Source organism: Lagenorhynchus albirostris, chromosome 3 (genome assembly GCF_949774975.1).
Source record: "Lagenorhynchus albirostris chromosome 3, mLagAlb1.1, whole genome shotgun sequence".
Classification (NCBI taxonomy): domain Eukaryota; kingdom Metazoa; phylum Chordata; class Mammalia; order Artiodactyla; family Delphinidae; genus Lagenorhynchus; species Lagenorhynchus albirostris.
The window spans coordinates 5,404,765-5,426,985 of record NC_083097.1 but is presented as its reverse complement, the minus strand read 5'-3'; the positions used below and the strand labels follow the sequence as shown (position 1 = coordinate 5,426,985).

At 44.4% G+C, this 22,221-nt stretch overlaps 1 pseudogene; it reads left to right on the top strand.

Annotated features, from left to right (window-relative positions):
• Nucleotides 1-14,315: 14,315 nt before the first annotated feature.
• On the top strand, nucleotides 14,316-14,832 carry LOC132517957 (glycine cleavage system H protein, mitochondrial-like; annotated as a pseudogene).
• The last annotated feature ends 7,389 nt before the right edge of the window (nucleotides 14,833-22,221 follow it).

Sequence of the window (22,221 nt, the reverse complement as noted above, 5' to 3'; positions counted from 1 at the left end):
GTGCAGGGGAGAGGGCTTCAAGCCCTGGTCCGGGAAGATCCCACATGCCACGGAGTAACTAAGCCCATGCACAACTACTGAGCCTGCATGCTGCAACTACTGAAGTTCACACACCTAGAGGCCATGCTCCACAACAAGAGAAGCCACCGCAATGAGAAGCCCACACACCACAATGAAGAGTAGCTCCCGCTCGCTGCAACTGGAGAAAGCCCGTGCACAGCAACGAAGATCCAACGCAGACAAAGAAAAAAAAAAGAATTGTAGAACAACTTAATTTATGTTAAATCTTACTTAGACATGGTGGATTATTACTGGACTAGACCACTAGACATTAATATTTTATTAAAGTTTTTGCATCTGTGAGACTCATACGTAGTTTAAATAGCGACATTTGTTCCTTAAGGATTTCATGACAATGATTTGTAAAATTATCTTGTGACAGCAATGTACTGAAGACTTTTAAAATTTCCAGAGTTCTTTGCTGGCTTTCTATTTCTTATCGAATCCATTTGAGTTATCTGCATCTTTCTAGCAAAACATCAGTTTTCACATTTCTATAGCATAAAGTTGTGTTTCTATCCATTTCTGTTTCGTAGTTCTAAATAGTTGTTGCCTTTTTAAAGCTCTGTTGTTTGGTCACTGAAGAGTCATTAAAGTTATATATTTGTTCTGAACTGTATAATCTAACAATGTAAAATGACACCCCTGTGCTCCATTCAATCCGCTTCTTCTCGCTGGTGAGTCAGCATTCTATCAGGATAACAGAGCCACTGTGAGCATTATGAGAATGAGGGACTTATTTTAGGACCCAGGGCTGACAGGTGTGGGAGAGGCTCGGGCACTGAAGGTCTGTGAAGGGGGATGAAGGATCTGAGAAGCGGTCACTCACCAGCTCATCTGAAGCTGGTGGACATACGGGGGCTTGCAGGTCTTGCTTCCAAAGTGAAACCACAAAGGACGAGTCCTTGGTGAGGGCCAGGGATACTTCTGCCTCAAGGGAGGCGCTGCCTCTGAGTACAGCCGTCTGTACAGGTCTACAACCAATTGCCTGGTGGTGGCCTGGGGACACGGTTTCTCAGCAGGACCAGGAGTCAGGAGCACAAGTTGGACCCAGAGCCAAAAGTTAGCAATATATAAACATGATGATACGTCAGGTCAAGTTTGGGGTGATTACAATAGAAGGTTTAACATTTGAAATCAATTTACCTAGTTTACCACATTAACATAAAAAGAAGAAAAAGCATATGATCATCTAGATAGATTCAGGGGAAAAAAGCATTTTATGAGATTTAACACCCATTCATGATTATAAAAAATCCCCAAAAACCTAAACTCTTGAAAACCAGGAATATAATGGGCCATCTTTAATAAGAAACATCAACAAAAACCTTGAAGTAAACCTCTTAATGATAAAATATTGGAACTCCCCCCATAAAATCAGGAATGAGACAAGGATGTCCATTGTTACACATTCATCATTATATGGTAGGTCTTCCGTTTGTGACAAGCCAAGCAAAAAAAGGCAAGAGAATTATAAAGAAATAAATAAACCTCATTATCTGCTGATGGCATCATTGTGCACATAGAGAAGCCAAAGCAATCTACAAAGTATTCAAATTAATAATCAAATGGGGCAGAGTGACTGAATACAAAACCAACACACACACAAAAATCAATTGTACTTCTATATGCCAGCAATAAAGAAGCAGAATACGAATTTTAAAAAATGTATCATTGACAATAACATAAAAATAAAATACCTAGAAGTAGATGTATCAGAATATGTGCAGGAATTTTACATTGAAAATGATGAAGCATTTCTGAGGGAAATTAAAACAGACCTATGTGAGTGGAAAGGTACATCATGTCCATAGATGGGGAAACCAATATGCTAAGGATGCCAGGCCTCTCAAATTGATCTGCGCCTTGAATCCAACCCTAAGTAAAATTCCAGCATGTCTACTATTGTGAAACTTGGCGAACTGATTCCAAAATGCATATGGAAATGCATAATGCTGAAACAGCAAGAAAATCTTGAATCAGAACAAAGCTGGAGTCCTTCTCCGCTTAGTTTCTTCCTTTAACTTTCAATCTGCTAATATCAGATTTTGTAGGCATGACTCTCATGAATAGTACTCACATTTTCAGAACTTTCTGAAAATTTTCTTTCTGATTCTGGGTTATTACACCATTTATATTTTTTATTCTAGTTGATAAATAATTGCTTGCTTCTGTCTTCTTGTTCTTTGCATTTATCTTCTACGTCTTTGTTCTTTCTCCTCGCCTTAATTTTTTTTTTCTTGATGGTATGGAGCAGAAGCTTTATATTTCGAAGTTAGATATCCTGACCTTTAATTCTGGAAATGGTTATATTGTTGATTTTTAATACAAGCTCATGAGCTAGCCTTCTCTAATTCTCAGAGTAAAGATCTCAATGTTACTTTTTGATTTACTATCTATTGCTCCATCTCACCCAATCCCCCAAATACACACATGCACACATACACACACGGACACATGCACACCTTTGCACACACATACGCATACACAAGCACACACCACACTGTTTTTCATCCTATCTTCTCCCGTCCATGTCTCCACATTTTAAATATAATCTTATATCCACTCATTTAATTTCACCATTTTTCACTTTCTAAAACTTCTCCATTGAGAATAAACTCATTATTTACATTCCAAGAGTCCTGTGCTCACTACATCACATCTGCAATTTTCTCATTCTCAGGCCCCAGCTTTGGCTGTATGTCCCAGCCAGCAGGAGCCCATCTTCCTGTAACTCATTTCAGTGTCCTGCACTGAGAAAACCTGAGTATTTACTACACACTGGTAAAGTGCATTATGGGGTGTTTTTGGCTCTTCCATTGGCTAAAAATTAAAGTGGGATCAACTTAAAGTGACATGAAATAACAGAAACAATACATTTATGGAAGCATTGTTTTTTTAATTTTAAAGAAAAACATTTTTAAAGAAAAATAATTACAGGGGACTTGTCCTTCCAGACATCAAACAACACTGTAAGAGTATAGTCTTCCAAGAAATCTTGTATCTAGTAAATTAATAAGCAAAGTAGAGAACGCCAAAACAGACCCTAGTAGATTCGGAATCTAGGAAATGAAAAGAAGTGGTATTTCAAAAACCTGAGGAAAAGATGAAATATTGGCCTTTCCCAGGAAAAAAAAGATACCCACGAAGCCCTGAGGCAGCAGGTCCTCAAACCTCAAATACTTTGATCTCAGACTTCCAGGCTCCAGAATTGTGAGAGCATGAATTTCTGCTGTTTAAGCCACCCCGTATGCAGTATTTTTCAAGGGCAGCCCCAGCTGACTAAGACAGTGAGTCCTACTTATTATCCCACCGCTGGTCCCGGGGGCTGCAGTCCTGCCTGAATCAGACATTTGTGCAAACCACACATCTATTTACGTGTGTACTGACTCATTAACAACTCCCTGCGAACGGGGCCTCCGCTGACTCAGCAAAGAAGGCTCTCAACAGATGACAGTTACATAGTGACGACTCATTAATTCTCCCTCGAGTATAAAGGCTCAAACCTGAAATATACAAAGAAATCCCGGTGGGTTCTTCAGTTCTCTGATTCCTAAACATGTCTCGATTGATTTTTTAAAAGACACTCAGCGAATTCAGGCGGCATTGGACTCGCTTTGCATCTGTAATGGTGATTTTCATCCTTTTTGGAAATGTTAAATGCCATGTTGCTTGATTTTTAATCACTTCCCCCAACTTGCTCAATTTTAAGTGGCCTCATAGTACTCTCATGAAATGAGTTTAAATTCTTCTGAAGAGATTTCTATGACCTTCCTAAAGATAATTTCAGATAACTTCACGTCAAAACACAAGAATGGGGAAATTCCCTGGCAGTTCAGTAGTTAGGACTTGGCACTTTTACTGCTGTGGCCTGGGTTCGATCACTGATTGGAGAACTAAGATCCCACAAGCTGTATGGCCAAAAAAAGCACAGGAATGGGAAAAGGGTAAGCAACTGGGATTGGAAATTGTGACACTCAGCTGGGACTATTTATGTAACCATGTTATAGAAAAATTCTTAGGTCTTTCCTGCAATCACTTTGAACCTTAGCAAACAGGTGCAGGTCATTTGTGGTTTGATCTTTACAAAATTGCTGGAGGATTCTCAAGACTGTCCAGGGGTCACCTCCTCCGAGAAGACTTCCCTGAACTTCCTGGGGTGCAGGAACATCCCTCCCCCGCTAACTCTGGAGCTTCCACAGCACCCTGAGTTTACCCTAACTCCGCCATCACCGCCTGGCAGCCTCCCCCTTCTGACTGTGGGTTCAGCTTCCTGGTCTTCACATCCCCAGGGCCCACTGCAGGCCCGGCCCCAGCAGGTGCTCAATGAATATGAAGGATGGAATAATCCACCGTGAAAGGAAGAGTGACACAGGTGGGGTTTAGAGAGCAGGAATCTGCCATCCTAACTGTTGGCGCCCCTCTGGTCCAACCCCAAGTACGTAGCAGCAGGCGGAAACCCAGTAAGCCTCTGTGATTGATGACAGCCCCCCAGTGGGGATGGGTGGGTGAAGGAAACAGAGCAGGTGCAGGCCCTGTGTCCTGTGCCCCGGCTCTTCCCTCCGAAGCGTCCCTGATTCTCCAGGCCGCCTACACCACCCTTAGCTCAGCCTCTGCCCAATTCCCGAAGCCTCAGATCTGCCCAGGACTGTTATAAACTCTTATTATGAGTTTCTCTCCATTAAAGTTTGGTGTTATTTTAAGGACTTCCCTGGCGGTCCAGTGGTTAAGACTCCGTGCTTCCACTGTAGGGGGCATGGGTTCGATCCCTGGTTGGGGAGCTAAGATCTCCCATGCTGTGCAGCGTGGCCAAAAAAAAAATGTAAGCTTAGTATTTTTTTTTTTTTTTGCATATATGTCATCTTTTCAAGATCTGAATTCTCCAGTGGAACTCTGGTGTGTCTAGGGGACAGCTATAGCTTATCTGATCCATAGGGGCAGCACCCTTGTCTCTGGCTGGGCCATTTTGAAACTCTATAGAGATAGGAGTTAACATGCACAGAACTGAGGAGTCCCCTTATTAAACATGCAAGTGAATCTTGTCCTGTCAAGATACAAGTGCTTTCTACCCTGTAGAAAGGATGATTCCAAACATCCTAGGGCCTCAATTGGCAAATTCATCTATATATATATCTATTCTGCAAATTCTCCTTTGAGCTGATTGTAACGTCTTAGCAGTTCTCTCACTAATAAGAGCCCTGAGTAAAAAAAAAAAAAAAAAAAAAGATCTGAATTCTCTAAGAAGAGCAGGACCCTTGCTTGTGAAGTGTGCTGGGAGGCTTAATTTTATGTGTCAACTTGGCAAGGCCATGGTGCCCAGTTGTTTGGTCAAACATGAATCTAGGTGCTCCTGGGAAGGTATTTTGTAGGTGTCATTAACATTTACAATCAGTTGACTCGAAATAAACATTCCTCTTGATAATGTGGGTGGGCCTCATCCAATCAGTTGAAGGTCTTAAGAGCAAAAACTGGTTCTCCAGAGAATAAGGAATCCTGCCTCAAGGCAGCAGCAGCAGCTCCTGTCTGCGTTTCTAGCCTGCCCTTCCTGCTGGCCTGCCCGATGGAGCTCAGACTTCTCAGCCCCACGATTGCATAAGCCTATTTGTTCAAATAAGTCTTTTTGTATCTATTTCTCTGTCTGTGTGTGCCTGTCCCTCTGTCTATCTATCCATCCAACCATCCTAGTGGTTCTATTTCTCTGCAAAATCCTGACTGATATAGGTACATATTTAAAATATAATGCAGGGGCTTCCCTGATGACGCAGTGGTTGAGAGTCCGCCTGCCGATGCAGGGGACACAGGTTCGTGCCCCGGTCCGGGAAGATCCCACATGCCGCGGAGCGGCTGGGCCCCTGAGCCATGGCCGCTGAGGCTGCGTGTCCGGAGCCTGTGCTCTGCAACGGGAGAGGTCACAACAGTGAGAGCCCCACGTACCGCAAAAAAAAAAAGAAAAAAAAAAGAAAAAATATATATATAATGCAGGTTTCCAAACAAGTGCACCTGTACAAGGCATAGTCATTCCGGTGGAACTGTCTGGTTGACTTTCTCTCTCAATTGAATAAAATGTACGGGGAAATTGCTTTACTTTCTGCTTTTCTTATACCTCAGAAACCTGGCTGAGATTAAATCAAGTTGCTAGTATGTAACTGACGCTTCTTGGCTACAAGTTATAAAAAGTTTTGACAGACAATATTAAACTATGACTTTTAACTTTTTATTGCTTATGCATATGACATCATGGCTACAACTTTCATTACTGAATCCTGTAGTTTTATGGGGAAAAGTAATATCCTTCCATCGTTATTGGAGAGGGGTCTGCAGACCTGGGGATGAAGTCACTCTCTGAGAGGGAATCTAGGCAGAGTCATGAAAAGCAGAGGGGACCAGCTATGAGTAGATACTTCAGATCCAAAATGCTTAAATCTGAAGCTGCATCACTGTTCACAACAGCCAGGACATGGACACAACCTAAGTGTCCATCGACAGAGGAGTGGATCAAGCAGATGTGGCACATATATACAGTGGAATATTACTCAGCCATAAAAAAGAATGAAATACCATTTGCAGCAACATGGGTAGACCTAGAGATTATCACATTAAGTGAAGTAAGTCAGACAGAGAAAGACAAATATCATATGATATCACTTATATGTGGAATCTAAAAAAAAAAGTGATACAAATGAACTTATTTACAAAACAGAAACAGACTCACAGACATAGAAAACACATTTATGGTGATGAAAGGAGGAGGGAGGAGGGATAAATCAGGAGTTTGGGATTAGCAGATACAAACTACTACATATAATATAGATAACAACAAGGTCCTACTGTATAGCACAGGGAACTATATTCAATATCTTGTAATGAACTATAATGGAAATGAATCTGAAAAAATATACATATACATACACATACATATATATGAATCACTGTGCTACACACCAGGACCTACTGTGTAGCACAGGGAACTATACTCAATATCCTATGATAACTTATAATGGAAAAGAATCTGGAAAGGAATATATATGTATAACTGAATCGCTTTGCTGTGCCCTTGAAATGTAACATTGTAAATTAACGATACTTCAAAAAAAAGATCTGAAGCTACTGCTCCTCCCAAGAAAGCCCCCGTTCCTTTAGCCCCCATCTTTGCTAACAATAGCACCTCCATCTTTCCAGTTGCTCAGATCAAAAACCTTGGAGTCATCCTTTCTTCCTCTCCTTCTGTTTCACTCTGGCTCTTCCTTCCCTGTGCACCCAGGACCCACCCCCTTTCAGCATCCCCGCTGCGAGCACCTCAGTCCCAGCCACCATCACCTCTGCCTTGAGTTCAACCATAACAGCCTTGTTACATACAGATTGAATCTGTGCATCCCCCCAAATTCATATGTTGAACACCTGATGCCCAAAGTGATCCTATGAGGAGGCGGGACCTTGGGAGATGATTAAGTCATAAGGGTGGAGCCTTCATGAATGGAGCCAGGGCCCTTAAAAGAGGTGCCGGAGAGCTCCCTGGCCCTTTCTGCCATTGGAGGATGTGGGAAGTCTATGACACAGGAAAGGACTATCAGCCCACCATGTCGGTACCCTGATCTCGGACTTCCAGCCTCCAGCATTGTGAGCAGTCAATTTCTGCTGTTTATGAGCGCCCCCAGGGGTGGTATATTGGTACAGCGGCTGGCCCAGCTCCCCCTGCCCTGTCTGCCTCCTCTGCCTAGCTCTGGCCACATTGGCTTCCTTGCTCTTCGCAAGCCCCCCAGGCTCCCACCTTAGATCTTTGCCATGGCCCCTCCCTCCGCCCACCCCCCTCCTCCACATATTCCCCTGGCTCCTTCCCTCCCCTCCGTCTCAGCCACGCCCGCCTCGGTAGCCCTGATCAGTACGCCTTTCTCTCCTCCATGATCCTGATGCCCCCAGTCCTGCCTGAGTCTGTCATTCTTCTCCCTACAGCACTTTGCAACTCCCAGCGTGCTGTGGAATTCACTTCTTTACTGTGCTTATTGTTTCTGTTCTGTCTTCTTCCACAAATGTGAGCTTTGTTCACTGATGTTTGCACAGTGCCCGGAACACACACACAGTAGGTCTTCATTAACTGTTGGTTGAGTGAATAAATGAAGGGTGAGTAAAAGTACTTTGTACTTGGCATGGGCCTGGGGCAAACAGGGACTCTTCCTACAACCACCTGTGATGGACAATCAAGGATGCACTGGTCAACCAGGCCAGGAGCCAACAGGAAGAAAGGATGGCTCCAAGAGATGAAGAAGTTGGCACTGACCAAGGGAAAAGGAAGCTCCCTGGCAACCAGCCTCTCGAAGGCCAAGCGATGTCTCCTTGGAGAACACCTTCTCCCCTTTGCGCTTATTTCACATTCAACCAAGGAAGTTCTGACCAATAGCAGAGGCTTTGGGGTACCAGAAGGGGTGCTGGGACAGGAGGTCTTGTTATTTTGGCTGATGGACAGAAGGATCCCAAGTTGGATGTCTCTCGGTGGCGCTCTGACGGGTACATTGTCCCCGTGGCTGGTCCTGCACTTCCCCTAAGCAGACCTGTGGTTGTGAAATATTGCACCCCACTCTCTGCCTGCCCAACAGCCTGTGGCCTCCTCTCCACAGTGCCTGGTGGTCGGGGAAGAACAGACACTTTGGGAGAGCAGTTCTTGAGCCCAAGGCTCTGCCACTGATGCCCTGAGCCCCTTGGGTCAACGTATTACAAAGGGAAGCAACCACAAAGACCAGCATCGGCCTGCATGCTAGGTTCCCTGCAGGAAGGGGGGACGGTCCAGTCCCCAGCTCCAGACATTTCGAAGAGCCATTCCATCCTTGGGCCAGATGTGGTCCCTGCAGAGATGCAGAGAGCTGTTTGTGTGGATGGAAGGTAGCACCAGACCTGAGGTGGGCAGCCTGAGCTGTCACAGCTGAAGCCAGAACCCACTGTGCCACTGCCCTGTGTCCAAAAAGGTGGAAGGAAGGAAAGAGGGAAGGAGGAAAGGAGGGAAGGAAGGAAGGAAGGGAGGAAGATAGGAAGGAAGGAAGGAAGGCTGGAAAGAAGGAAGGATGGAAGGAAGGAAGGCTGGAAGGAAGGAAGGAAGGAAGGCTGGAAGGGAGGAAGGCTGGAAGGGAGGAAGGCTGGAAGGGAGGAAGGATGGAAGGGAGGAAGGCTGGAAGGGAGGAAGGATGGAAGGAAGGCAAATAATTACTCACCTCCCTGAAATAAAAATAAATATCAATATTTATTACCAATATTGAATATGAAACTAACAGCTGTTCTGTGTGTGTTACTGGTGAAAACACAGAAGTGCGTGGCACGGCTCTTGCAGTCACTTTTCTCTTAGGGGGAGAACATGAGAAACAACCATGGAAGAACCCACTGAATCACTCTGTACAAATGACAAGTGTTACTCTGAAGAAGGCGAGTGAGGAGAGGTCAAGTTCACTGAAGAAGGCTTAATAAATATCAGAAGCAGACCCTGAACTGGGCTAAGAGCCACCTTGCTTGCGGGGTGTCCCTGTTTTGGCTGCTCAGATACTGTCTCATATAATCTTTTTTTTTTTTTTTTTTTTTTTTGCGTTACGCGGGCCTCTCACTGTTGTGGCCTCTCCCATTGCGGAGCACAGGCTCTGGACACGTATGCTCAGCGGCCATGGCTCATGGGCCCAGCCGCTCCGCGGCATGTGGGATCCTCCCGGACCGGGGCACGAACTCGTGTCCCCTGCATCGGCAGGCGGACTCTCAACCACTGCGCCACCAGGGAAGCCCTCATTTAATCTTAACAACAACTCTGCAAGGGAACTACTATCGTTCCCACTTTACAGACAAGGAAAGTGTGGTGCAGAGCTGTAAGGGATGTGAGGAATCCCGTAACTGGTGAGGTGTGGGGCTGGGAGTCTGTGCAGAGCTCCTGGCTCTTACTGTAGCACCACACTGGCCTCCACCAGTGGAGGGCAAGATGTGAGAAAGGGATTCTAACCTGGCCTTGAGGGGAGATGCTATGGCAGGGGTGCACCCCTCCCCAGGACCTCTGACGTCCTTGCCCACTGCGTGGCCTGCAGCAGTGGCCAAGGCGAGCTCCAGGATGGTAGTGGCCACACAGTCGGTAGAGAGAGGAAAAGAGAGTGGGCCCTCAACACACACACACACACACACACACACACACAGAGAGCAGCTCAAGGCCCAGAGAAGCCCCGCTGTTCCGTTGGTTCTCTCCCTTCACCATTTTGAAGTAGATTAACTATAATGCATCAGGTTAAAAATGTTCCCCTACCTACTTACCCCCTCTATTGGAAATTACAGTTGCCAGATCCACCACAGTGAATTCAGGCAGGGATATAAATATTTAAAGAAATTCAAAAGCAATGTCTTCGAAAAGTGAAGAATTACTCCTTGAAAACGATCACTACTGCATTTATTATGGGGGTCACAGATTAAGGTATTTTATAATAAAATATGTCTTAAGGGTATTTTTATTTTTTTTTAAGAAAACCTATTTCCTTTTAAATTTTTATTATTTATTTTTTTATTTTTGGCTGTGTTGGGTCTTTGTTGCTGCGCACGGGCTTTCTCTAGTTGTGGCGAGCGGGGGCTACTCTTCGTTGTGGTGCGCGGGCTTCTCATTGCGGTGGCTTCTCTTCTTGCAGAGCACAGGCTCTAGGTGCGTGGGCTTCAGTAGCTGTGGCTCGCGGGCTCAGTAGTTGTGGCGCACGGGCTTAGTTGCTCCGCGGCATGTGGGATCTTCCCAGACCAGGGCTCGAACTCGTGTCCCCTGCATTGGCAGGCGGGTTCTTAAGCACTGCAACACCAGAGAAGTCCGTTAAGAGTATTTTTAAATCCTCTTACAAATGGAGAGTCAATTTAAGATTTCCTTTTAAATGCAAGTAAGAAATGATTCACAGCAAATGGATGCCTCAGGCATATGTCAAGTCTCAAAGTGGTTTTAAGATTCTCAGAGAGGTTATGGAGAGTCTTTGATGGCCAGTGACTCATCTTATTCATCAATCATTTCACTGTCTGTCTCCCATGGATAGGGGGTCAAGAATTACGGACTGTGGGCCAGGTCCAACCTGCTTCCTGTCTTTATAAGTAAAGTTTTATTGGGGCATAGCCATGTGTATTGGGGCCATATTGTCTCTGGCTGCTTTTGTATTAGGACATCAGAGTTGAGCAGCGGTGGCTGGGACTCCCCTGGTCAGGCATCCACATCAAGGGTTTCTCCACGTTGTGTAGAACCAACTATAAAGCAGGCATGAGGGCTTCTCCCCAGTCAACTAGACATAACAAATCTCCCACGAGGAAAATGAGGCAGCTCGGCAGGGACGGAGGTCAGAATCTGAACCACATACTCATGCAACTTCCTTGTGCCTTCTGTACCAGCCAGGGGCCAAGCACATAGACACAACATCTACTTGGTAATGAAATACTCATGCATCCACCCACACTTGGTAGCTTAGATAGCACCTAGTCCAGAATGAGGCATTCAGCTCTCAAGGACACTGATCCTGTGGTCAAAGTTCCATAGTTTCCAAGGCCTATTACCAAGCCAGGTGCTTTTATTCAAAGAGAAGTCTGTTGCTCTGCAGAAGAGAGGTCTTTGCTCCAAAAGTGTATGGTTCTGTCCCATGGTCCTCTTGTTGGGGTTTCCCAGAGAGGCAACACACAGGGAACATCACCCATCTGCTCTGTCCTGAGGCTCAGGTGGCAGGGCAGTTTGGATTGTAATCCGCACCTGCTACAGAATCTTCTCTCGCTCTGAAACCCCACTGAAAACTGGGGGTCTTTCTGATTTTCTGTAGATAGGCTGGACTAGCAAACTCAAACGTGGTATGTGTTGCCTCCAAATTCTGAAAGTGCCCCTAAGTATTGAATCTGTTTTAGTTTTAAGTAGAAGTTGTGTGCAGCAACTTTTCTTTAGCCTTCAAAAAGTATTCCAGGGCTTCCCTGGTGGCGCAGTGGTTGAGAGTCCTCCTGCCAATTCAGGGGACACGGGTTCATGCCCCAGTCTGGGAAGATCCCACATGCCGTGGAGCGGCTGGGCCCATGAGCCATGGCTGCTGAGCCTGTGTGTCCAGAGCCTGTGCTTCACAACGGGAGAGGCCCCAACAGTGAGAGGCCCCAGTAATGCAAAAAAAATAAAGATCAAGGCTTGTGTGTCTATCTTCCAGTTTGACAGGATCAGATCCTAGGTGTCCAGAACACTGACTCTTGACCATCTCTCAGCCTTCTTTTTACCTAAAGACAGACCCCTTTTCCCTGTTTACCTCACTGCCTCGTGGTATTCTTGGCAAAGCAATCATCTCAAAAACTTAATGACTGCTGATATATTTGCCTCCAGTCACTCTCAGGTACCTATAACTGCACCCAAAGACTTTTCCTAAGCACTGTTCTGGAATCTCCTTTGTTTTCTGGCCTCCTCACTCCTGTGACTCTCTCTCAACAAAGAGGCAGCCTCTTGGAGGCCACTGGGCTTGAGGGGCAGTCTACCCGCTCACTCACACCTTTGTCCCAAGTCATGTTATTCCACTCAGAAAGTTCACCAAAATTGAAAGGTCAGCTCAATTACATTTTATTCCCATATTTTACTGTTTGGGGACTAGAAACAGTTACCTTTTGCAGCCTTACAAGTTCCTGAATTTCTGGACTCTCTATTACCTTTCATTTTCTGCTTAAAAGCAGCCAACTATTTCCTGAGTTCATCTCTTCCTTGGATTGCCTTGCCAAACAGAGCCAAGTCCAATTAAAACACGCTTCTAACATTCCATTTTCCAGTACACCCCTTATCGTGATGGGGTCTGCCTTCCAAATCTCTGCAGGTGACCCTTTGGTCGAATGATTTATCACTACATCACATAGATGTCCAGCCACCCAGCATGCTGTTTGTTCACCCTCTCTTGCCCAGCTGCTAAGAAAATAGCCACCTATTTTTTGTCACCCAAACAGCCCACTGCAAAACAGCAATTTCCATGGTGTTAAATAAGTTACGGTAGTTGTTGTAAACAACACCCAAATTTCAGTGGCTCGACAAAGTAAAACTTTCTCATGCACTTGATATCCAATGCAGATTTTCCAGCTGGGGCACCTCCCTCAGGCAGTGACTCAGCAATCCTGGCTCCTCTGTCTTGAAATGCTGCCATTTCTAACATGTGGCTCTAGATTTGCTACAGCAGAAGAGGAGAAAGGATCAGGTGTGCAAGGTATTTTATGGGCCAGCCTAGAAGTATCATCTATCATATCTGCCTACCTCCCACCGGCTGGAATTAGTTTCAGGGCCCCATTTGTGTAAATGGAGCTGGTAAATGTCCTGGTTGCACAGGAAGAGAATTAAATGGTTGATAACAATGAGAATTATTTCTGCCAAAGACTGGTCTGAAATGTTACCTGCTGTCTTTGCAGAATCAAACGTTTCCCCCTCCACTTACACATGTCTTGAACATAATTTGTATCACATACCTGCCACCTTGTGTTAAAAATTTATTTTACTGACTCATCAGGTAATGAGTGCCTCAAGGTTGAGAACTGTCCTGTATTCATCTCTGTAGCACCTGAGCCTGAGCTCTGCCTGCCACTTGGCAAGAGTTGAATGAATGCTTGTCAGGAGGATGTTGAGAGGGGAGGGAGGCGAGTGGAGGAGAGTGGACATTGAATCTATCCTCTCTGCAGGGTAGGATGGGTGTTCTCTATTATGTGAACTAAAAATGCTGCCTGCCATATCTATAAACAAAGGATGTAGCAGCCATTAAGCCATCACGTTACAGTCTCCTGACGGTGAGCCCTGAGGGAACTCAGGATAGAAACAGGATGCCCGCCATCAAGCCCTCAGTCACTGCAGTCACCCCACAAAGATGCACCCTGAGGAGACTCAGGATGGGAAAGCACAGGATACCGGCCCCAGACAGCTGAGGTGCACATCAAAGGAACAATTTCAGTGAGTCCAGACTCTTGCATCTTCCCATACAGAGAAGAGCACCAATTTCCTTAACTTGAGATGTCTGGTTTTCTTTAATTAACAATAATCTTTTGACATTCCCACTACCCAGTCTTTTTTTGCAAAAACTCCTCTATAACCTGGCTCCCCACCTTGTCTCTTCAGAGTGATCTGAGATTCTTTGTCCCCGGCTTAAGTCCTCATTTTTTGTCCACCGGATTAAACAACTCTCAACTTTTAGGTTGTGCATTATTTTCGGTTGACAGTTTGAAAGAGAAAAATTGGGAGCTATTATAAGGCATATTTTCTAATAAAAATGAAAGTAGTGACCCCTGAGAACATGGCTCTGCGAGCAGCGCCGAGTGTGTCAGCCGTGGTCTGCAGCCCGCGCGCCATCTCTGTGCCCAACGTGCCCTGCCCGCCGTGGCCCTGGGGACTGAGGGTGGGCGCCAGCGGGGCTCTGCGCACCAGCCCCGCTCTGCTGTCGGTGCGTAAATTCACAGACAAACATGAATGGGTAACAACAGAAAACGGTGTTGGAACAGTGGGAATCAGCGATTTTGCACAGGAAGCTTTGGGAGATGTTCACTGTAGGCTGCCTGAAGCTGGGACAAAATTGAACAAACGAGGAATTTGGTGCTTTGGAAAATGTGAAAGCTGCTAATGAACTCCATTCCCCTCTATCAGGAGAAGTAACTGAAATTAATGAAGCTCTAGCAGAAAATCCAGGACTTATCAACAAATCTTGTTATGAAGATGGTTGGCTGATCAAGATGACACTGAGTAACCCTTCAGAACTAGACGAACTAATGAGTGAAGAAGCACATGAGAAATACATAAAATCTATTGAGGAGTGAACATGGACCCCTAAGTAAACTAGTTTGAAACAACTTAATCTAGCATAGTTGTCTTAAATTAGTAGCTGATAGATTTTTTAAAAGCAACTTTTAGCAAAAGAAACTACTTGCTACAATATTGCCTGAAGAAAATACCCCTTAACTTTCTAATGATGTCAGATAAACCCTATGCATCTTTTTCACAACAGCCTATGATTTTTAGGCTAGTCTCCAGTTATAACATTCAGAATTCCTGAAATTATCTGTGGTAAAACTAGTTATAAAAATTATGTAATTCAAGAATAACATTGTTATCTTAACCTTATACAATATTGTAAATTGCTTACAGCCATCCCTGGATTTGGATCAAAATACTCAATGATTTTCCCACTGGAAATAAATGGCAGTGGAGAAAAGTTTGTGAGTTGTATAGTGTCCAATGAAGAGCATTACTCTCTTAATTTTGCGATATACTGTATTTGCTGGTACTATTTTTGTACAGTGAGGCAACAGCCTTGCAGGAAAATAAGAAACGGTTTAATAATAAAATATTCAACTTCTTAAAAAAAATGAAAGTAGCAGTATGCTCCTTTTCATTTATTCAAGAGGGAAAATTGTCCCCGAGCCCCACCAGCCTTGGCATTCACTTGCCAATCTTGAAACTCCCAGTGCTTTATTCTCAACACAATGAACATTCTTAGTAGAGGCTATTATTTATATGTCTTTGAATAACATCTGTTGTCCTGAATTAAATTATTACCTATAATAGAAAAAACAGCTGTAAATTATGGGCATTGGACATCCTCAGGACCCACGTTGCACTCAGTACTGGGAGGGTAATGTACGGGGAGTCTGTCCCCTGAAGATTTAGGACGGCACCCCAAGGCTTCTCTTCTCAAGGAGCCCAAGAGAGAAAACCTTCTTATTCAGGCAGAACCAAGTCCAATTAACTGATGGAAATAAACAGAAATGTGGAACAGTAGCCCATTTTTGTGCTATTAACCTAGGAAACTCCTAAGGACTCCTGATGAAGCTGCACGAAGGGATTCTGAACATCATCTGTGAGGTCTCCTGGTCCCTCAGCAGGGACGAGTGAGTGTGGAAGAGGATGCTTCCTGGGGGACAGAGGGGACCAGCCACCAGGATGGATATTCCAGGAGCTGTCGGGTGGTTGGGGAGTGCGGAGGTGGGCATCACGTCTAGGAGGTACCATCAGAAGCGTGGACAGTGCAGGTTTGTACTTATCTTGACAGTTTTCTAGCAGATGCAAGTGTCTTGTTCTAAAATCAGAACAAGACTGTTGGTCCAGTGGTTAAGACTCCGTGATTCCACTGCAGAGGGTGCAGGTTCCATCCTTGGTCAGGGAACTAAGGTGCTGCATGCCTTCAGGACGGCTAAATAAATAACTAAATAAGTAAATTAAAAAATGTGTTAAGTAGATAGACTACACTTAAAAAACTGGGTGACTATTATTGGTATATAAATTAAAATAAATAAATAATCAGAACATGTGACAATTTTCTGACAGGTAGACGCGAAGTGTCTTGAGGAAGGGCACATTTTTATAACTTGCCCAGCCCTGGCCATCCCCACCAGCCCTCCCTCCCCAGAGCCCAGCTTGGAAAGGGGATTAGCTGTGCAGATGGGGGCCACATGTGTCCAGCTCTGGAGAAGGCACTCCCTAGCTGGAGTTAGGCACCTGCCTTTGAGAAATTCATCCAGCAGAAAGCTCTGCGAAGCAACTCATCAGTCACCTATCCATTTTCCCTGGGCACCTTCAGCTGGAGGCAGTGGACAGCTCAGCCCTGGGAGAACCAGAGCATCAGAAGCTCAGGGTGCGGGCAGCCTCTCTTACCTACCGTGGGCTCCGCCCCAGGGCATCACACATCACACGTCTGAATGGTCTGTCCGAATGGGCAAAATGCCCTCATTCCACTTAACTATTGTTTCTTTAATTAATTGACTTTACTTTTTAGAGCAGTTTTAGGTTTACAGAAAAAAATGGAGCGGAAAATGGAGTTTCTGTATCCTTCCCTCTCTCCACACATAGTTTCCCCTATTATTAACATCCTGCGTTAGTGTGGTGCCCTTGTTACAATTAATGATATTAAAAATATAATTTAAATAAAGTAAAACCTAAATAGCATTTACATTTGACAATTAAATTATTTAAATGATGAATTAAAATAAATAATTATAATAAAAATAATACATTATTATTAACTAAAGTCCATAGTTTACATTAGGGTTCCCTTGATGTTGTACATTCCATGGGTTTGGACAAATGCATAATGACATGTGTCTGTTAGTATAGTGTCATACAGAATAGCTCTATGGCCCTAAAAATCCTCTGTGCTCTGCCTACTCAACGCTCCCCTTGCTCCCAACCCCTGGCAAGCACTGATCTTTTTACTGTCTCCATATTTTGCCTTCTTCAAAATATCATATAGTTGGAATCATACAATATGTAGACGTTTCAGATTGGTCTCACTTAGCAATATGCACTTATGTTTCCTCCATGTCTTTTTGTAGTTTGAGAGCTTTTTATCTCTGAATAATATTCCATTGCATGGATGTACCATAATTTCCTTATTCATTTATCTTTTGAAAAACATCTTGGGGGTTTCCCTGGTGGCACAGTGGTTAAGAATCCGCCTGCCAATGCAGGGGACATGGGTTCGAGCCCTGGTCCGGAAAGATCCCACATGTCCCCGTGGGGCAACTAAGCCTGTGTGCCACAACTACTGAGCCCACATGCCACAACTACTGAAGCCCACACGCCTAGAACCCATGCTCTGCAACAAGAGAAGCCACTGCAGTGAGAAGCCTGTGCACCGCAACAAAGAGTAGCCCCCGCTCGCCACAACTAGAGAAAGCCCGTGCACAGCAACGAAGACCCAACGCAGCCAAAAATGAATAAATTAAATAAATAAATTTTAAAAAATCTTGGTTTCTTCCAAGTTTAGGCAAATGTAAGTAAAGCTGTTATAAACATTCATGTTCAGGTTTTTGTGTGGACATAAATTTTCAACTCATTTTAGCTAGGTTGGCAAACGTCTAGGAGCGTAGTTGCTGGATAGCATAGTAAGAGTATGTTCAGCTTTGTAAGAAACCGCCAAGCTGTCTTCTAAAGTGGCTGCACCATTCTGCATTCCCTCCAGCGATGATGAGACTTCCTTTTTTTTTTTTGCGGTACGCGGGCCTCTCACTGTTGTGGCCTCTCCCGTTGCGGAGCACAGACTCCGGACATTCAGGCTTAGCGGTCATGGCTCACGGGCCCAGCCGCTCCGCGGCATGTGGGATCTTCCCGGACAGGGGCACCAACGCGCGTCCCCTGCATCGGCAGGCGGACTCTCAACCGCTGCGCCACCAGGGAAGCCCGATTAGAGTTCCTGTTGCTCCACGTCTTCACCAGCATTTGGTGATGTCAGTGTTTTGGACTTTGGCCATTTGAATAGGTGTGCGGTAGTATCTTGTTTTAATTTGCAATTCCCTACTTGATATGCTATCAAGCATTTTTTCATATGCTTGTCACTCATTTTTTCCCTATGGGCCTAAGGGAGATATTTGTAATTCAAAGCAGAAATAATTGGCTTGTCATTATGGGAGAAATACTTTTCTAGACTGATTGGGCCAAACACTCCCTTAACACATCTTTCAAAAGTGATGGGAAATGATACTAATGCCAAGTAACATTTTCTTTTTTACATGCTTTCAAATTAGACAGTACAATCAATATTAAAACAATGGGGAATAATTGATGCCCTCTCCAGAGGATCCTAGCTGGGAATGGAGTTTTCTCAGCCATGTGGAGCCTTTGAGACCAAATCTTGCTGATGTGCAATGTGCGGAAGCAACCAATCTAGACTGTTGAATACTTTGCAAAGAGCTAGACACGAATTAACTTGAGATAGTTCTACAATACTGCCTCCCACTTGTGTATTTTAGGTCATGCAAGCTAGAGTTTTAAAAAGAGAAAGGCAATTGTCACCTCATTGAGAGAATTGGCTTGTTTTCAATTCTATCAAACTGAAGAATTTATATTTAGTGTCTGTGCTTGCTCCAGCAAATTCTCCATGAGCCAATATTTATTAAGACGTTAACGTTATCTCTTAAGGACCACCCTGTCAGCCACAGTGAGAGACGCAAAGAGCAAAGAGTCGTGGCTCCCTTGTCACCTTGATGGGAAGACGGGATTAATACACAGACAACAGCCCAGACAGCAAACATCTACAAACAGGAATGCAACTGCCAGAAGTTTCAACATCCAGCTTGACCATGACGCTTGAGCTCTTTCTGTCTCTAGTTTGACATTGACAATGGGAGCTGTCTGCCCTGAAGCGTGCCACCCCAAAGAAGGACCTCCTCTTAGTGGGACTGAGTGACAGAGCCCAGTGGCTGTCTGTCTGAGATCCTCAATGTGTCCTTGCAATGGTCAGTGTGTGGGCACCATGGTTCCTAGAGGCCCCCTACTCACAGCTTGAGTTTTCCTCCTTAAGCTTTGGGGGATAATGAACTGTCAGGTCTCTGGAATGTCTAAGTCAGCGTTTCCAGGAATCCAGGCCAGACTCTTCCCAAATGCACCCAGACTGTGGAGCTCGACTGTGAGCTTCGTTGCTGCTCATCTTCATCCTGGCCAAGCTCTGTCGAGCATCGCTCTATGAGGCAAGACGGGAAGTGAGATGTCTTTAACACCCTTGGGCTTTGTCTTTAGCCCAGGGGCCCTTCATTTATCATGGTTTTCACTCCGCTCTGGGTATTACATAAAACTTTTCCAAATATTCCCTCCAAAATATAGAGTTTTAACAATCTCATTCATTCATTCTTCCTCAACCAACTCATTCATAGATACTGAAGAACCCACTCTTCCAGTGTAATCTATACAAAGCAGCTGGGTTTCCAGTATCTTCCTAGAGGAAATGCAAACTGAGGGAGGTACCCTGGCAAAGGGCAGATCTCTTTGACCAGAGGGCTTCATATATACAGTCTTCAAGAGATACCACCTCCCCTTTTCCATTTGGAGCAGAGCAAATGCTCACCGGGGGACTAGCTGCATGGATGATGTAAACCCTTAGTCCTCAGCCTAATGCTAAGGCAGCCCTCCCCAGCACCCATCAGCTCTCCATGTTCCAGTCCTGTTGAATCCATCTTGCTTCATTTCTGGTGGGCTAGAGAGTCCCATCATCCTTCCTGAAAGCAGAAGAATAGTATCTAATCCTTCCTGTTCTTCCCTATATACAGACACCTGTCCATCTGCCAACAGACGTCTAGATAGACCACTAAGTGCTGAGGGATTTTTTATACTGCTTCTTTAAACATATCTTCATTTTATGTAAAAACTGACTGCTTTAGGAGACCCAGGAATTGATGAGGTAACAATCTAATATTCCATTCGTATTGTATTTGACAAAGGTGAGGATTTTATAAATGAAGGTGAACATTCTGAAATATTATCTTTGAGTTCCATTAGTCAGTGGCAATATAAATATGATTTTCCAACCCCATTTTCTTCAGGGAAAAGTGAAGAATGTCATTTAAAAAAAACCTGCTTTCAGCAGTTTTTAAACTGGTTCGTAGTTGAATGATAGTGTTAATTAGATTCCATCATTCTGTGGGCAAGGTCCTAGAAGTTCAGAAAGACTATTTTACTGACTTAGCAGTTCCATTTACTATCTTCTGACAAGTTGGGTTTTGAAATGACTTAAAGCAGGAAGGACATTTTGACCAAACCTGATGTTAGCACTGGGGTTAGAACAAGGCAGTTTTACAAAATGTTCTGGTTCTTTGTGAGGTTAAGAGGATGTCCTGATATGTGTATATTTGTCTTAGCTGCTCTGAAAAGTTTTCCATCCTCAGTCCATTGTGGTTTTCAAACAAAAAAGCAAACCATCATACTCTTTATAATTGTATTAGTTACCTATTGCTGCATAACAATTGTACCACAAACTTTAAGGTGTAAAACAACACATGTTTATGACCTCAGAGTTTCTGAGGGTTGGGACTCAGGGGCACAGCTTAGCAGGGTCCTCTGCACAGGGTCTCACCAAGCTGCAGTCAAGGTGTCAACTGGGTTGGGATCCCATCAGAGACTCTAATTGGAAAGAATCTTCTTCCGAGCTGGTGTGGTTGTTGACAGCCTTCAGTTCCTGTGGTTGTAGGACTGAGGGCTTCAGCATCTTGCTGTGAGTCATCTGGAGGCCATTTTTACCTCCTTGTCATGTGGACCTCTCCATGGGGCAGATTCCACCATGGCAGCTGGCTTCTTCAAAGCAGAGAGAGCATCTTACAAGATGGGTGTTACAGTCCTATATGTCATAATTACACATAAAAGAAATTGAATCAGTAATCAAAACCTCACAAGAAACAAAAGCCCAGGGCTTCCCTAGTGGCGCAGTGGTTAAGAATCTGCCTGCCAGTGCAGGGGATGTGGGTTTGAGCCCTGGTCCGGGAAGATCCCACATGCCACAGAGCAACTAAACCCGTACGCCACAACTACTGAGCCTGCACTCTAGAGCCCACGAGCCACAACTACTGAAGCCCACATGCCTAGAGTCTGTGCTCTGCAACAAGAGAAGCCACCACAATGAGAAGCCCGCACACCACAACGCACAGTAGCCCCCACCCGACACAACTAGAGAAAGCCCGCACGCAGCAGTGAAGACCCTATGCAGCCAAAAATAAATAAAAATAAAATAAATAAATTTATAAGAAAAATAAAAAGTCCAGGACCAGACAACTTCACTGATGAATTCTACTAAACATTCAAAGAATTAATATTGATCCTTCCTAAACTCTTTAAAAAAACAGAAAAGGAAAGTAATCTTTCAAACTCATTTATGGGGCCAGAATTACTCTGATACCAAAACCAGGCAAAGCTGCCACAAGAAAAGAAAATTACAGGAAAATTTCCCTGATAAACACAGATGGAAAAATTCTCAACAAAATATTAAAAAACCAAATTCAACAATGCATTAAAAGGATCATACGTGGACTTCTCTGGTGGTGCAGTGGTTAAGAATCCACCTGCCAATGCAGGGAGCACTGGTTCAAGCCCTGGTCTGGGAAGATTCCACATGCCACAGAGCAGCTAAGCCCATGCACCGCAACTACTGAGCCCGTATGCCACAACTACTGAAGCCCACGCACCTAGAGCCCATGCTCTGCAACAGGAGAAGCCACTGCAATGAGAAGACTGAGCACCGCAACAAAGAGTAGCCCTCTCTCACCGCAACTAGAGAAAAGCCAGCGCGCAACAATGAAGACCAAATGCAGCCAAAAATAAATAAATTAATTAAAATATTTAAAAAAAAAAGGATCATACACCATGAACAAGTGGGGTTTATTCCAGAGATGCAAAGATGGCTCAATATCTTCAAGTCAGTCAATGTGATATACCACATTAAACAAAAT